Source organism: Solanum dulcamara, chromosome 9 (genome assembly GCF_947179165.1).
Source record: "Solanum dulcamara chromosome 9, daSolDulc1.2, whole genome shotgun sequence".
Taxonomy (NCBI): Eukaryota; Viridiplantae; Streptophyta; class Magnoliopsida; order Solanales; family Solanaceae; genus Solanum; species Solanum dulcamara.
Genome location: NC_077245.1, coordinates 12,192,354 through 12,209,475, shown reverse-complemented (window position 1 = coordinate 12,209,475; position 17,122 = coordinate 12,192,354). Strand labels below are relative to the sequence as shown.

The window sequence follows — 17,122 nt, the reverse complement described above, 5'->3', positions numbered from 1 at the left end:
TGGTGGATAATGTAATGACCCATTTGGTCATTTTAAGAATGAGTCATCTCTCTTCCACAAAATACTCTCTCTGCAAAATTTAAATTAGAAATTTGGACTATTCGATAACCATGGTTATTTAATGGAGAGGTGAAATCAGATAACTCATGTAATTAATGGACTGAAGTGATGATATATTTAACATCCTGTACCACTTATCCCATATTTATTAAATTAGAGTTAGTAGGTTTATATCACTTTTAGTAATTAATTAATTAGAAAAGAGAAGAAAAAGAGAAAAGGAACACAGCGAAAAAAAAAGAAGAAGAAGAAAAAAAAACCTACCTGCACGTCGAAGCGGCAACACCTTCAGGTAATGGCTTCAAGATTATCTTATTTCCTTTCATATTGATTGTTGAGTGGGTGTAGTTTAATTATTATTTTATGATGTTGAAAGCATTAGTTAACAATAGTTTATTATTCACAGTGAATACCAAAGTTTTCCAAACCACGGGTAAAAGAAAAAAAATCCATTAATGGTAATGATTTGTAGGGTAGGTTTTGGATTAGAAAAGAATAAAGAAATCAAATTATTTATTAGAAATTCTTGGTTGCTGTAACATGCACTTTTGAGGGCATTATATGTTAGTGATTGGTTAGGAGAACTAATCATACAGTAATGAGTGGCACATCATTATAAATTATGATGCAATATGGAAAGAAACCGAAAATTGTGAAAGATTTACTATTTGGTTTAAATTTTCTTTTGGCTTCTGTCAAGATTTTAGCAGCTATTGAATATTAGATGTATTATATTATATGAATATCATTAGATTTATTCTATTTGGAGGGATTAAGATATAACCCTAGACTTGAAATTGGAAAAAATATGAGAGTGAGATGTTATTTGACTTCAACATTAGGAACTTGATTACAGATTTGAGTCTAGGCTAGATATATGATAATATGAGTGTTTTTAGTTTCAAAATCTTATTGTGATTATTTATTTGACTAGATTACATTGATTTGGAGGCTCAACAAAAAGGGAAGGCCCAAGTCTCAGAGTGATTTCTTGATTAATTAAGGCAAGTGAATTTCTAATCTTATAGATGCTTGTATTTCTGTGTCATATATTCTAGGGAGTAATGAGAATTGGACTGGGTTATTGACTGTATGATTAGCCTTAAAAATGGAGATGAGGGTATAAAATGGTGATCTAATGACATGTATTGGTGGAATTGATATATTGTGATTATGAGTTTATTTTGGACATATGAAATAATTATGTTGGTGTGAGACAGGAAGAATTATTGTTGTTGTCATTTTATTATCGTGAATTATATGAACATGAATTGATTGCATTGGTTCTGATATATTTTGTTGAAACTGGAAATGATATGAAATAAAGGGGTCGGGCCACACGCTCCGTGGCAGGTATTATAAAATAAAGGGGTCGGGCCACACGCTCCGTGGCAGATATTATGAAATAAAGGGGTCGGGCCACACGCTCCGTGGCAAGATATATATATTGAGGGGATGGGCCACACGTTTCGTGGCAGGTTACATGGACAGAAATGTCCCCCATGGGTTCCGAACTGTGATTCAGCGGATGTGTACGGATAGGACAGGCATGCATCATTTCATTGCACTGCATTGCACCTTTCTGATATTTATGAATTTGTGTTTACCCTCATATTGCTCTGTGTGTGCTGAACTTGACTTGGTATGATTCATTGACGAGACTATTGATGAGTATTTGTGGACTGTATTATTGTTGTTATTGTACAAGTGTAGAGTTGGGCTGATTTTATGCAGGTTGTAGTTAAGGAGGTTCGGTTGGGAGGACAGGAGTACTTGTATCTATTAAGTTTTGCTTAGTTTTAGTTATCCACTTGCTGAGTACCGTGTTGTTTGGTACTCACCCCTTGCTTCCACACTTGTGTAGGTTGTGAGCCCGGACCTGCTTGATCTTCTAGCATTTTCTACTATATCCTAGGCTATCATTCTGAGTGTCGAGGTAGTTGTTACATCTATCTAGCGGACACCTCTTGCTCTTTTCTTTTGTTTTAGTCTTATTCTAGAGACAAAGACATTGTGACTGTATTTCTTTTCGTACTTCGATAATAAATTAGTGGCTTGTACACGTGACAACCAATCTTGGGGGATGTTGAGTTTCTTTTATGTGTTTTCGCTTAAGTTAAATTTTGATTCTTTTCTTTTCTTCCGTATCTACTTTTCATTGGGTATTAGGCTGACTTATCTCGGTGGATTGAGATGAGTACCATCACATTCAGATTCGGGTCGTGACAAAGATGGTATCAGAGTCCCAGGTTCATAGGTCTCACGTGTATACAAGCCGAGTCTAAGTAGAGTCTTGAGGATCGGTACGGAGACATCTGTACTTATCTTTGAGAGACTATGAGGACTTTTAGGAAATCTTCCCTTTGTTCTTTCACTTTGTATCGTGCCTGTTGCGTTGGTACTGAATTTTTGCGTGTCCTTTCTGACAGATGGCCAGGACCAGAATTACGGCTAGAGGTAGAGGAAGGGAGGCACTTCTCGAGGTTGATGTTGGGACCCCAACTAGGGGTAGGGATAGAGGCCTAACTAGAGGCCGTGGTCGGGGTGTGGCGGCAGGCAGAAGTCGTGTTCGAGGGGCGGCGCCAGCTAGAGGTCGTGCTAGAGAGGCTTCTCTTGAGCCACAGATTGATGGTAGAGAGGAACAGGCCCCTCAAGAGTCTGCTACTGCACCATTGCTTCAGGCCACTTTGATACGAGTATTGGATGCGCTCGAAGGATTTAATCAGAGTGTGAGGGTGAATGGTACACCTGAGGGTTCTCAAACTAGAGCAGGAGCTCAGACCCCACGGCAGCATCAGATTCCAATTGTTCAGGGTCCGGTAGACCAGCCACCTACGGGCCCTAGAGCGGATGAGGATGGAGTATAGGTAGGAGGAGCCCAGGTTGCACCTGTGCTCATGTTGACTGACGAAGAGCAACGCCGATATGAGAGGTTCTAAAAAATAGACCCCCCACAGTTTCAGGGTGGGAAGACTGAGGATGCACATGAGTTCTTGATCATGTGCTGAGAGTTGTTGGAGGCAGTAGGGTTAGCTGAGACTCACGGAGTTCGTTATACTACACTACAGTTACGTGGACCAGCCAGAGAGTGGTGGAGAGTGTATACGAGTTCCAAGCCAGTTGGGTCACCCCAGATGACTTGGGATGAGTTTGCTAGTGCCTTTTATGACCGTTTCATCCCCTGGAGTGTGAAGGAAGAGAGCCGATTACGGTTTGAGAATTTGAGGCAGGAGAGACTTACAGTTGCTGAATATGAGACTCGTTTCTACCAGTTGTCCAGACATGCCATGGCTGTCCTTCCTGATGAGATAGAGCGGATTCGCAGATTTGTCCGAGGACTGAACTATACCATTCGTACAACAGTTTTTCGACCCGCTCGTGAGGGTGCTTCCTTCCAGTCCATCGTAGGTGCTGCCAAGGAGGCGGAGTTGATGGAGAGAGAGGAGTTCGGGGACTCCAAGAGGGCCCGTGCTTCTGGTCAGTTTTCGGATACCTCATCTGGAGGTTGAGGATCCTATAGAGGAGGTGGTTCCTTCCCGCGTAGAGGACCAGTTCATGCATCTATGCCAACTGCTGAGAATGGTCAGATATCTCGTGGGTCATACAGTACAGGTCAGAGTTAGCAGGGGTCACAGCAGAGGCCAGTTAGCCGAGGTGGTTATACAAGTTCTTCAGGTTCATCGCAGAGGTTCTCACACGGGAGAGCATGTTATACTTGTGGTGATCCGGATCATCTTTCATGGCAGTGTCCATCTCAGGGTCGAGGAGGAACCTAACCTAGTTCTTCAGTTTCAATAAGAGGGCCAGCGCCGCCAGTCAGAGGTAGAGGTAGAGCCCAGACTAGTAGGGGTGGTCGCACTTCTGGTAGGAGTGCTAGTGGTGCTATAGTCCCTCAAGAAGGAGGTAGAGGTGTTGGGAAGGTCGGAGGTGGTAGGGGAGCTCAGTGTTATGCTTTTCCAGGGAGACCAGAGGCTGAGGCTTTCGACGCAGTTATTACAGGTATTGTCCTAGTTTGCCATCGACCTGCATCTGTATTATTTGATCTAGGATCTACATTCTCATATGTATCTGCCTATTTTGCATCTGACTTTGATTTGACATGTGATCGTATGCTTTTGCCCGTTCATGTTTCTACACCCATGGGTGAACCCTTAGTGGTGGATCGAGTATATCGATCCTGTCTTATTTCCTTGTCCGGATATGATACTTGGGTAGATATGATTATTCTGGGGATAGTAGATTTTGATGTGATATTAGGTATGGATTGGCTTTCTCCCCATCGTGCTATTCTCGATTGTTATGCTAAAACCATTACCTTAGCGATACCTGGTGCCCAGAAAATTGAGTGGAAGGGTACTAATGGCTCCTATCCCAATAAGGTTATCTCATATATTCATGCTCAAAGGTTGATTGATAGAGGGTGTATGTCTTATTTGGCCTTTATTCGGGATACCAGTATTGAGTCACCTCCTATAGAGACTGTTCCAGTGGTTAAGGAATTTTCTGATGTATTTCCTACTAATCTTCCTGGTGTTCCTCCGGATAGGGACATTGATTTTGCTATTGACTTAGAGCCTGGCACTAAACCCATTTCTATTCCTTCATATCGCATGGCTCCAGTTGAATTGAAGGAGTTGAAGGATCAGTTGCAAGACTTGTTAAGTAAGGGGTTTATTCGCCCTAATGTATCTCCTTGGGGTGCACCAGTTTTGTTTGTAAAGAAGAAAGATGGGACTATGAGGAAGTGTATCGATTACAGACAGTTGAATAAGGTAACTGTTAAAAATAAGTATCCTCTTCCCCGTATTGATGATTTATTTGATCAACTACAGGGAGCGGCATTATTTTCCAAAATAGACTTGAGGTCCGATTATCATCAGTTGAAGATTGTTGAAGATTAGGGCGTCATATATCCCTAAGACAGCTTTTCGGACTCGTTATGGTCACTACGAGTTTTTGGTGATGTCATTTGGGTTGACGAATGCCCCCGCAGCATTCATGGAGTTGATGAATGGAGTGTTTCGCCCATACTTAGATTCTTTTGTGATAGTATTCATTGATGACATCTTGGTGTATTCCAAAACTAAGGCAGATCATGTCCGTCATTTGAGGTTGGTACTTCAGAAATTGAGGGAAGGAAAGTTGTATGCAAAGTTCTCCAAGTGTGAATTTTGGCTTGATTCTGTTACATTCTTAGGACACGTGGTGTCCAAAGAGGGGATTAGAGTGGATCCAGCTAAGATTAAGGCAGTTAGAGGTTGGACAAGGCCTACTTCTCCTACTAAGATTCATAGTTTTGTAGGGTTAGCCGGTTATTATAGACGGTTTGTGCAGGGCTTCTCCACTATTGCAGCTCCAGTGACTAGATTGATTTAGAAGGCCGTGGATTTCCATTGGTCCGACGAGTGTGAAGCGAGCTTCCAAAAGCTCAAGACTTTATTGACTTCGGCTCCTATTTTGACGCTACCCGAGGAAGGTATGGGATTTACTGTATATTGTGATGCTTCCGGTGTTGGTTTAGGCGGTGTATTGATGCAAAAGGGGAAATTGATTGTTTATGCCTCAAGACAGTTGAAGGCCCATGAGAAAAACTATCATACTCATGATTTGGAGTTAGCGGCTGTGGTTTTCGTGATTAAGTTATGGCGTCATTACCTATACGGTGTGCATTGCGAGGTCTTCACCGATCATAGGAGTCTTCAGTATATATTCAGTCAGAGGGATCTGAACTTGAGGCAACGTAGATGGCTTGAGTTGCTGAAGGACTATGACATGACTATCTTGTATCACCCAGGAAAAGCCAATGTGGTGGCGGATGCCTTAAGTAGGAAGTCCTCTAGTATGGGGAGTCTTGCTGCAATCCGAGTTGAAGAGCGACCATTGGCTAGAGATGTTCAGAGGCTGGCTAATAGCCTTGTCTGGTTACAGATTTCAGAGGATGGTGGTATTCTTGCCTTTGTGGAGGCACGTTCTTCCTTGGTTGAGCAGATTCGGGAGAGGCAGTTTGAGGATGAGAAGTTATGTATCATTCGAGATAAGGTATTAAGGGGTGAAGCTAAGGAGGCGGTACTTGATTTGAAAGGTGTATTGAGGATTGGCGGCAGAATCTGTGTGCCTAAAGTGGGTGACCTGACTAGACTTATTTTGGAAGAGGCTCATTGTTCAAGGTATTCCATCCATCCAGGAGCGGCCAAGATGTATCATGATCTGTGCCAGCACTATTGGTGGTGTGGGATGAAGAAGGACATCGCAGAGTTCGATCCAAGTGTTTGACTTGCGAGCAGGTAAAGTGTGAGCACCAGCGGCCTGGGGGTGTGAGTCAGAGGATGCCTATTCCCACTTGGAAGTGGGAAATGATCACCATGGACTTCATTGTGAGTTTACCTCCCACCGTTGGTGGCTACGACTCTATATGGGTGGTGGTTGACAGACTAACCAAGTCCGCCTATTTTATTCCAGTTAAGGTAAGGTACACAGCGGATAAACTAGCCCAATTGTATATTAGTCAGATCGTTCGGCTTCATGGTGTCCCAGTATCTATCATTTCGGATCGAGGTTCAGTATTCACTTTGCACTTTTGGCAGGTATTACAACATGGTTTGGGCACTAGACTTGATATGAGTACTGCTTTTCACCCACAAACCCATGGTCAGTCCGAACGGACAATCCAAGTGTTGGAGGACATGCTTCGAGCTTGTGTTATTGATTTTGGTGCTAGATGGGATCAGCACTTGCCCCTAGCGGAGTTTGCCTACAACAACAGTTATCACTCCAGTATTCAGATGGCTCCATTTGAGGCCCTGTATGGTAGGCGGTGTCGATCTCCAATTGGCTGGTTTGACTTAGTTGAGATGGACTCCTTAGACACAGACTTGCTTAGAGATGCTATGGAGTAAGTTCGTAGGATTCAGGGTAGACTCTTTACAGCCCAGAGTAGGCAGAAGAGTTATGCAATCGGAGAGTTCAACCATTGGAGTTCATGGTGGGCGATCATGTTTGGCTTCGAGTGTCTCCCATGAAAGACGTGATGCGGTTTGGGAGGAAGGGCAAGCTCAGCCCTCGATTCATTGGCCCATTTGAGATTTTGACGCGAGTTGGAGAGGTGGCTTATAGATTGGCCTTACCACCTAGCTTATCGGTTGTGCATAACGTGTTCCATGTTTCCATGCTCCGAAAGTATGTTCCGGATGAGTCTCATGTGTTGTCACTCGATTCAGTAGAGTTGGGTCCAGACTTGACATTTGAGGAGGAGCCTATAGCCATTCTAGATAGACAGGTTCGTAAGCTTAGAACCAAAGAGATAGCTTTAGTGAAGGTACAATGGAAGCACCGTTCAGTTGGAGAGGCGACTTGGGAGACAGAGGCTGATATGCGCGCTAGATATCCCCAGCTATTCAAAGCTTCAGGTACTTTCTTTTACTTTATGTTCGGGGACGAACATGATTTTTAGTGGTGGATAATGTAATGACCCATTTGGTCATTTTAAGAATGAGTCATCTCTCTTCCACAAAATACTCTCTCTGCAAAATTTAAATTAGAAATTTGGACTATTCGATAACCATGGTTATTTAATGGAGAGGTGAAATCAGATAACTCATGTAATTAATGGACTGAAGTGATGATATATTTAACATCCTGTACCACTTATCCCATATTTATTAAATTAGAGTTAGTAGGTTTATATCACTTTTAGTAATTAATTAATTAGAAAAGAGAAGAAAAAGAGAAAAGGAACACAGCGAAAAAAGAAGAAGAAGAAGAAAAAAAAACCTACCTGCACGTCGAAGCGGCAACACCTTCAGGTAATGGCTTCAAGATTATCTTATTTCCTTTCATATTAATTGTTGAGTGGGTGTAGTTTAATTATTATTTTATGATGTTGAAAGCATTAGTTAACAATAGTTTATTATTCACAGTGAATACCAAAGTTTTCCAAACCACGGGTAAAAGAAAAAAAATCCATTAATGGTAATAATTTGTAGGGTAGGTTTTGGATTAGAAAAGAATAAAGAAATCAAATTATTTATTAGAAATTCTTGGTTGCTGCAACATGCACTTTTGAGGGCATTATATGTTAGTGATTGGTTAGGAGAACTAATCATACAGTAATGAGTGGCACATCATTATAAATTATGATGCAATATGGAAAGAAACCGAAAATTGTGAAAGATTTACTATTTGGTTTAAATTTTCTTTTGGCTTCTGTCAAGATTTTAGCAGCTATTGAATATTAGATGTATTATATTATATGAATATCATTAGATTTATTCTATTTGGAGGGATTAAGATATAACCCTAGACTTGAAATTGGAAAAAATATGAGAGTGAGATGTTATTTGACTTCAACATTAGGAACTTGATTACAGATTTGAGTCTAGGCTAGATATATGATAATATGAGTGTTTTTAGTTTCAAAATCTTATTGTGATTATTTATCTGACTAGATTACATTGATTTGGAGGCTCAACAAAAAGGGAAGGCCCAAGTCTCGGAGTGATTTCTTGATTAATTAAGGCAAGTGAATTTCTAATCTTATAGATGCTTGTATTTCCGTGTCATATATTCTAGGGAGTAATGAGAATTGGACTGGGTTATTGACTGTATGATTAGCCTTAAAAATGGAGATGAGGGTATAAAATGGTGATCTAATGACATGTATTGGTGGAATTGATATGTTGTGATTATGAGTTTATTTTGGACATATGAAATAATTATGTTGGTGTGAGACAGGAAGAATTATTGTTGTTGTCATTTTATTATCGTGAATTATATGAACATGAATTGATTGCATTGGTTCTGATATATTTTGTTGAAACTGGAAATGATATGAAATAAAGGGGTCAGGCCACACGCTCCGTGGCAGGTATTATAAAATAAAGGGGTCGGGCCACACGCTCCGTGGCAGGTATTATGAAATAAAGGGGTCAGGCCACACGCTCCGTGGCAAGATATATATATTGAGGGGACGGGCCACACGTTTCGTGGCAGGTTACATGGACAGAAATGTCCTCCATGGGTTTCGAACTGTGATTCAGCGGATGTGTACGGATAGGACAGGCATGCATCATTTCATTGCACTGCATTGCACCTTTCTGATATTTATGAATTTGTGTTTACCCTCATATTGCTCTGTGTGTGCTGAACTTGACTTGGTATGATTCATTGACGAGACTATTGATGAGTATTTGTGGACTGTATTATTGTTGTTATTGTACAAGTGTAGAGTTGGGCTGATTTTATGCAGGTTGTAGTTAAGGAGGTTCGGTTGGGAGGACAAGAGTACTTGTATCTATTAAGTTTTGCTTAGTTTTAGTTATCCACTTGCTGAGTACCGTGTTGTTTGGTACTCACCCCTTGCTTCCACACTTGTGTAGGTTGTGATCCCGGACCTGCTTGATCTTCTAGCATTTTCTACTATATCCTAGGCTATCATTCTGAGTGTCGAGGTAGCTGTTAAATCTATCTAGCGGACACCTCTTGCTCTTTTCTTTTGTTTTAGTCTTATTCTAGAGACAAAGACATTATGACTGTATTTCTTTTCGTACTTCGATAATAAATTAGTAGCTTGTACACGTGACAACCAATCTTGGGGGATGTTGAGTTTCTTTTACGTGTTTTCGCTTAAGTTAAATTTTGATTCTTTTCTTTTCTTCCGCATCTACTTTTCGTTGGGTATTAGGCTGACTTATCTCGGTGGATTGAGATGAGTGCCATCACATCCGGATTCGGGTCGTGACAACTTACGCGTAAATATCTTTTGAATAGCTTGATTTTGTATTTTTTTTATTATATACTAAGGACATATAGTCATATATGTTAAACTAGGTCTTAGGCCTAACTCACAACCCAAAAGCTAGCTCAAAGGGAGGAGGATTGCACAAGCCTTATAAGGAATCCACCCATCTCATTAACCACCAATGTGAGACTTTTTTCATTCTTCAACAATATATAATAAGTTTGATTAATATAGGTAGTGAAATAAAATATAATTGTTTCTCCGTTTCTTTTTTACACACCGCCGCTCACTTTTATTGGCATCTAATATGGTGTAAAAATTTCATTTCACATCATTTAATTCAATGAATCAACCAAAGATTTGAAGAAAGATAAAAAGAAATAAAATTGCTTCCAATGAAAACTTATAAAGTGAAAAATGACTAATATTGCATGCCTGAATATTTTCGATGTCACTTCACTGGTTTTGCCTCTTTTTTTATTTTTTATCTTTTTGCTTAGTTCTTAAATTATAAATTGAGTGAAGTTTTTACTCACAAATTATTGCCACTTAAATTTGGATATTCTTCTTTTATCTAGTATTCATAGTTGTAATGATCTAGCCTGTCATTATAAAAATATCTACGATAAAGGTATACGAATCTCTTTTGTCAGAAGACTAGGATCAATTCCTTGATATGCGAGTGCATTAGTTGTGAATTAATGCCGTACTATGCTCCTATCTCAAAGTTGAGTTGAAAGTGTCTTTCCGATTTAGTTTTGAACTTGAGTTTAAACTAGGGTCAACTTCAAACGACCATATATCTCAGCCTATAATGAATTGGTGGCTCATGACCTGTATAATTAAAGGTCTATGAGTCTTCTTTCTAATGCTACCAAGTTTGCATCATTCGGAGTTCGAAGTAAAAAGATATGTTTGTTTTACTGGACACTGTCTGAACAAAGCCGCCAGAGTGGGATTGAAGCCGCTGTAGCAGGATCCGACGGGCCAGAACTTAAAAGTGACATATTTTTATAATCTCCTTCTTTCCTTCAGTGCCAAAATAGATGAGGGTTACCCTAGAAATCCCCAAAAGGCTGCTCTAGGCTTGGAGAGAAAGGAGAAACAGAATTCTAACACGAGGAAGGCTACAATCCATGGATTTCAGGCCCGTCTCCATAGTTTCTCCTTCCGGAAGTCAACAATCGTGCTGAATCCTTCTAAAATCGCTTGGCGCCCAGGTAGGCTAGGTTTATCAATTGAGCAGTTATAAATTCGTTCCCATTGCTTAATATAATGTAGATTGATGGGAGATTTCATGTTTAGGCCTTCAGGCACAGATTCTGGATGGTTAAATGATTGCCAATTGTTGTTTAGAGTGGAAATGTATATTGTGGGTCATAATTATTATGTGACTAGTGATAAAGGTCCAATTTTTGAATGTTAATCTTGGTGAAACTGTTTAGAAGGCCAATGATTCTTGTGAGATTAAGTGTAGACAATAGCTGGATTATAATGAAATTCTGAGACTTAGGAATTATGGGCTATTGATGTATATAGAGGGATATGTTCATACAATAACTATGTGTGTTTATGCTGATTATTCCCTGTGAATTACTTGAGTAATGTGAATCATGAAATAAAGGATGAATGTGAATGACTTAGTGTTGATAGTCTCTTGCCATGAACCTATTTGATTACCTGTGGCTTGAGGTTATGGTTTAGTCTATATTATATATAAACTCTTAATAGTATTTGAGTAATGTTGTAATGTCTACCATGCATTTAATTATTGTGGTTGAGTGATTGATATGTTGTGATTGGTCTATAATTTCAAGACCGTAAAATCTATAATCTCTTACTTGCTCTACTAAAAGTGTTACCTTGAATAAAAAAGACTTGATGAAATATTGTTAATGAAGGGAAAGATAGAATGAAACCAATGAAATGACTATTTGTGAACAATTGCATGCAATGAACTTGTTACTTGATTGTGCAAGTATGTGAACTATTCGTCGTGGGCTATGATTGTGGTTGTGATTGTGATATTGAATCAGGTGTCACATTCCGACACATATATTGGATCAGGTGTCATATTCCGACATATATATTAGATCGGGTGTCATGTTCTGACACATATATAGGATCAGGTGTCATATTTCGACACATATATATGATCGGGTGTCACATTCAAACACACATATTGGATCAGGTGTCACGTTCCGACACATATATAGTTTGGGTATGGATTCCATTAGAGAACCATTATGTGGCTATCATCTATGAATTAATCTTGACTATATATGTGATGATAGAAAAATTGACTCGATTTTAATTGAGCATGACCAATGGTCCAAGTGTTACTATGTTGACTGTTATATTTGAAATTTATAATGTGAAACTATATATTGCTTTGAAATGGTAAATTGATAATGTGTTCATGTGTATGCTCGTTCGAATTATGTTATGGTTGCTAGACTTGTCGGCATCGTAAGCATGAGGTCATAGGTAAATAAGTGGATAGCAATCGATGTATTGTTAAGTGAAATTAGTGACTTAAAGTCAGATATTGCTGATGTCCTATGAGCATATTTGTTAAAGGGGGATTTGAAGAGAATTCAGAGCTTCTACCTCCGGATAGTCCACTCTGGCCGGAGGAATCCCGCTGTGGCAAAGCCACTAGAGCGGGATAGGTCCCACCACAGCGGGACAATATGGTTAGAATATGAGTCTTAGCCCACCTAAAATTTTCCTCTTTCGAGTGAGATGTGAATTATTCTAGGGCCAGGTGTTGGTGTGAAAGCTAAAGGTAGTAGACTAGTTAGACAAAGTGAATGAGCCCCGTAGTTCAGAAAATCTTTTATGTGTTAAATGTCTAGGCCTTAATCTGGATTAGAGTTGGCAGCAGATAAACTAGAAGGGGTGAGGGTTACGCTTGAACGACTTTAATGAGGTTAATGGGAATGATAAGAGTTTGTGCATAAAGGTTTGACGATGTATTTTCCTTAAGAGCATGTTTTCTTATTGTCGACTTCTTATAATATGCTGTGGGTATCGGGTTGACCGATGATGCCAGTAGTATGTGTTGTTTGTACTGATACTACTTTTGCTATGTCACTTGGCATAATCTGGTTGCAGGGTCAGTGATATTTCTTAGGTGAAGACGAAGATGAGTCTCCAATAGCTTCTACTCTTCCTTCCTTATGGTGGGAGCTATGCCTTATTTTATTTATACTCTGTATCTTTAGAAGCTCTTGTACCTGTTTAGACTAGTATCCTCAGGGGTGTTAAAGTATTTTTTGTAATTAACCTTGAAAATTTAAATTAATATACGGTGTCTTTACTACTCTTTTAGGACTAATAATAGTATTTTATTAAACTTCCGCATGATATTTTGTAAGGGTTCTCCTATCTAGGTGTTAGAGTATGTGCCCGCATGGCCCGGTGGATTGGATCGGAACAATAGTGCTATTAACACTACCAGTCTAGTTTTAGGTAGTTTCAACCTAAGTTGTTCAGATCTTTTATTTTTGGTACCACATTTGTATTGATAAACCATGGGTGTGGGTGCAGGTGTAGGTGTCGGTATGAAATTCATATCAAATTTGGTCAACTGATTTTTGGGTATTTTGATTAAAACTGACAGAGGTATTCGGGACAAACACAATAATTTTGTAGTCAAAATAAAAATTAAGGTTAAATTGGTGAAAATAGAATACTCCTATATTGTATATAGAAATTTCTCTGTCAATCATTTTCCTTATTTATCTCCTTCGATGATTCTTCTCTTGATCATTATTTTTTCTTGGAATATCTTCGTTTTTTAGATAATCTATCAAAATTCAGACATATAACTCTATTTTTAGATATTTGAATTATCTTTAGCCGAATTTCAGTACACGTATCTGTAATTGCTGAATTCATACCCTCAAATCTTAAAATCATGAAAAATTTAACCTCTAAATCTACACCTGTATTTGACACTTGCACCCAAGTCGAGGAACTTAAATTATTCCAACCATTTCCTTATTATAGTACAAATATAGAGTTAATTAATGATAACATTAATTATATTTTATTCTTACAAATTTGAAGATTTAACTTGAGGATCACCCAAAAAGTTGGTCCATCTAAAGGAGAATTAAAAGCTATCTCGATTTGCTCAGACAAAAAGAAGGTTAGGATTGGACCTTTTGTCCTACGTTAAATTAGAAAAAGTGTTAGTACAAGAATTATTCAAAATACAAGTGGCTAGGTCTATAGCTATGATCGAATATAGAGTATGTTATCTTGTTTTACTAATATATGTTTACATTCATTTTGTTACTGGAAAGGAAAAGTTATTAATTATTGTCGGGGATAAAGATTTAATCACAATAAGATTTAATCAAAAGTGGGCCAAAACATACCATACATGCCATGAACTTGAATCTTGATCATACAAATTCATACAAGGCAATTAGGTCGTATTTTTGTTTGATGTATTGGATGTAATAATCATGATATAAAATCTGGTCTATGTAGTTTTTAATTTTTATTATTTTGAGTCATGCAGTTCTGGTATAATTTATTATTTAATTTGATGTGTTAGTTTGTACCTAATATAACATGAAACAACAATACATTAATACGAGAATTAAATACCAAAAGACAAAACTATCTACAGTATTATATTTTCCCCAAATTCATCTTCACTACCTTTTTAATTATATTAATTTTGAAAATAATGTAAATATAAAATATGCTGATTGTGATGGGACTAGGCAAAATAGTTTCAAGCCGTAATTATATATTTTAGACCCACCACTAATTACATCTTTTCTTGAGGTACTTAATTGAGACACTCGAAGTGAAAGCAAAACAAAAATGTACAGATGATCAGTAGGAATCTGAACTCTAATTATGTGAAAGAATAATGATTATTATATCTCCCTTTTCCTTTTTAATAAGAAACAAAAAGAATGAGATGAACTTATGCGAAGTCAGAATTTTTATTAAAAAAATTTAAAATTTTAAAAAAAATATACTAAGAAGTTGAAGAGATTAACGTCTATATAAAAATAATAATCTAATCTTATATATCCTATAAAGTTTTTAGTCAAACAGGAATCAGAGGGATCCCCTTGCACCTGCTGGCTACACCCCTGCCAAGTTCTTTTCACTTTTTATGGAATCTAGCATCCATAATGTTAATAGGATATTTCATTTAACATCATTGAATTCATTGAATCAATCCACGATCGTGAAAAATTAAAAAAATTGCTTTCGACTAATGCATGCCTAATTATTTTTAATGTCATTTCATTGCTTTTGCCTTTTAGTCCTTAATTTGAGTTTTTGTCAATAATTATATTCTCAGATTACTGCTACTTTACGTTAATTATATTCTTTATCGAGGGAATCTAATTCTAGTAATGCAAACACCCCTAAAATATATAGAGAGAGTTTTAATCACACTATTAGAAATAGAGATTTTTTCCACCACAAATCAATGATAAATATGTGTTATAAAATATAATTTTTTTATATCATTCTCAGCAAACCAATTCACTGGAAAATTTAAACATTTGATGAAAAATAAATTTTCATTAATATACTGATAATAGCCACTGAATATATTTTTCTTTTTCTCACTAATTTCATTAAACATTTTTCAGTGGAAAATTTCAATAGAAAAATAGTACTATAGTGTGAGAACAACTTTAATCATATTTTATGATTACCAGTTTTAAGATTTTGTGGCATTAAGTTATATAGGTCCATCTCTAAAGGAGAATTTGAAGTTAATTACCTGGATTTAATCAGACAAAAAAAAGATATTGAAATTGGACCTTTGTCCTATATAAGATCAAAAAGGTTTTTTTTAAAAAAAAAAAATTCACTAGAAGAACTATTCAAACTATAAGGGCCTATGGATAAGTTCTAATTTAGAGTAGTTATCTTGTTTCACCATTACATTAATTTTGTTTAGTGAACTGCTGGAAAGTACAATTTGGAGGAAAAGAAATTACTATAATTATATCTAGTTGAAAATTCTTCTAATGATGAGCAATGTGTGGGGAAATGCAAGAGCAATGATTGATTTGCGAAGCATTGTGAGTTCATGCAGGATTTGAGAAATAATCGTATCGCAAAAAAAATAATGTAGGTGTATATATATATATAGCTTAGATATAAATAAAATTAAAATAATCAAAATTATTCCTAATTAATAATATTTTAAAAACGTGTAAAGAAAAAAAAATAATGGATAATTTGAGATGGGAGTACCATATTATATTCAATATATTTTGCCTTATTTAATTTGTGATGGCACGATGTTCATCCTTCATTATTTTTAACCTAATTTTGTTGAATTTATGATTAGGTTTGTGCAAAAACTTGAAAAATCTTTTGGCTTGAAAGACATATTTTTGGTGAAGAATTTATCCACTAATTATATTCCTCTTTTTTTTGGACATTTCGAAACTTCATTGTTTAAATTTATTCAGTTTGTAAGATCACCAAATGGGAAGAAAGAATTTTTAACCTTAAGTTCAAGACTTCCAATTTAAATTTATCCACCCCGTCACGTCCTCAATTATATTTGTACAATGAGTCACTATTAGTTTAGAATAATAACAGTAGTAGGACAATGCGAAGTCTCTTGTAAAATAGACGTTCACATAAATATATTTTATGTTGTAACATAAATGTACACAAAATGTACTTTGTGGTAACATATACACACATTATACTATGTGTTGTAAACTAGTTATTCATATAGTACACTTGGTGTTCAAATATATATATGATAAATAAATATTCATACAATATACTTGTGCCTAAATACATATATATCCCCTCTTCTTGTAAAAAAGGAATGAGCAAAAATAAGTGAAAATAAAAATACTACACTTGCTATTTTCTTGTTTATCTTTCTTGTTATTTTAATATTGCTACTCATTTCATAACAAAGTTCACATACGTTTTTTTTAGTTTGTTCTTATTTGAAATGACGTAAAGTGGTGCTTTAGAGTGTGTTTTGTAGGAAGGAAAATGTTTATCAAAAAATATTTTTCAATTTTTTCATATTTAATTGGCTTAAATGTTTTGAAAAATATTTTTCAAATCAATTTATTTTTCTCAAATTTAAGGAAAATAACTTCCCATAAAAAAAACATCTTCTAAAACTCTCTTACAACCTCAAATTACAATTTTTTTTTCTTACTCTACTCCGTACCTCGACTCCCCCACCAACCCTAGCCCCTGCCCCTCAAAAAAAATTAAATTTTGTTATCCCACCCTACTCCCAACCCCCATACCCCCAAACCAGGCCCCAGCCCCCCAACCAAAAAAATTAAAAAT

At 37.0% G+C, this 17,122-nt stretch overlaps 1 pseudogene; it reads left to right on the top strand.

Moving 5' to 3' along the window:
- The first annotated feature begins 3,491 nt into the window (after window positions 1–3,491).
- Window positions 3,492–7,510, top strand: LOC129902583 (uncharacterized; annotated as a pseudogene).
- The last annotated feature ends 9,612 nt before the right edge of the window (window positions 7,511–17,122 follow it).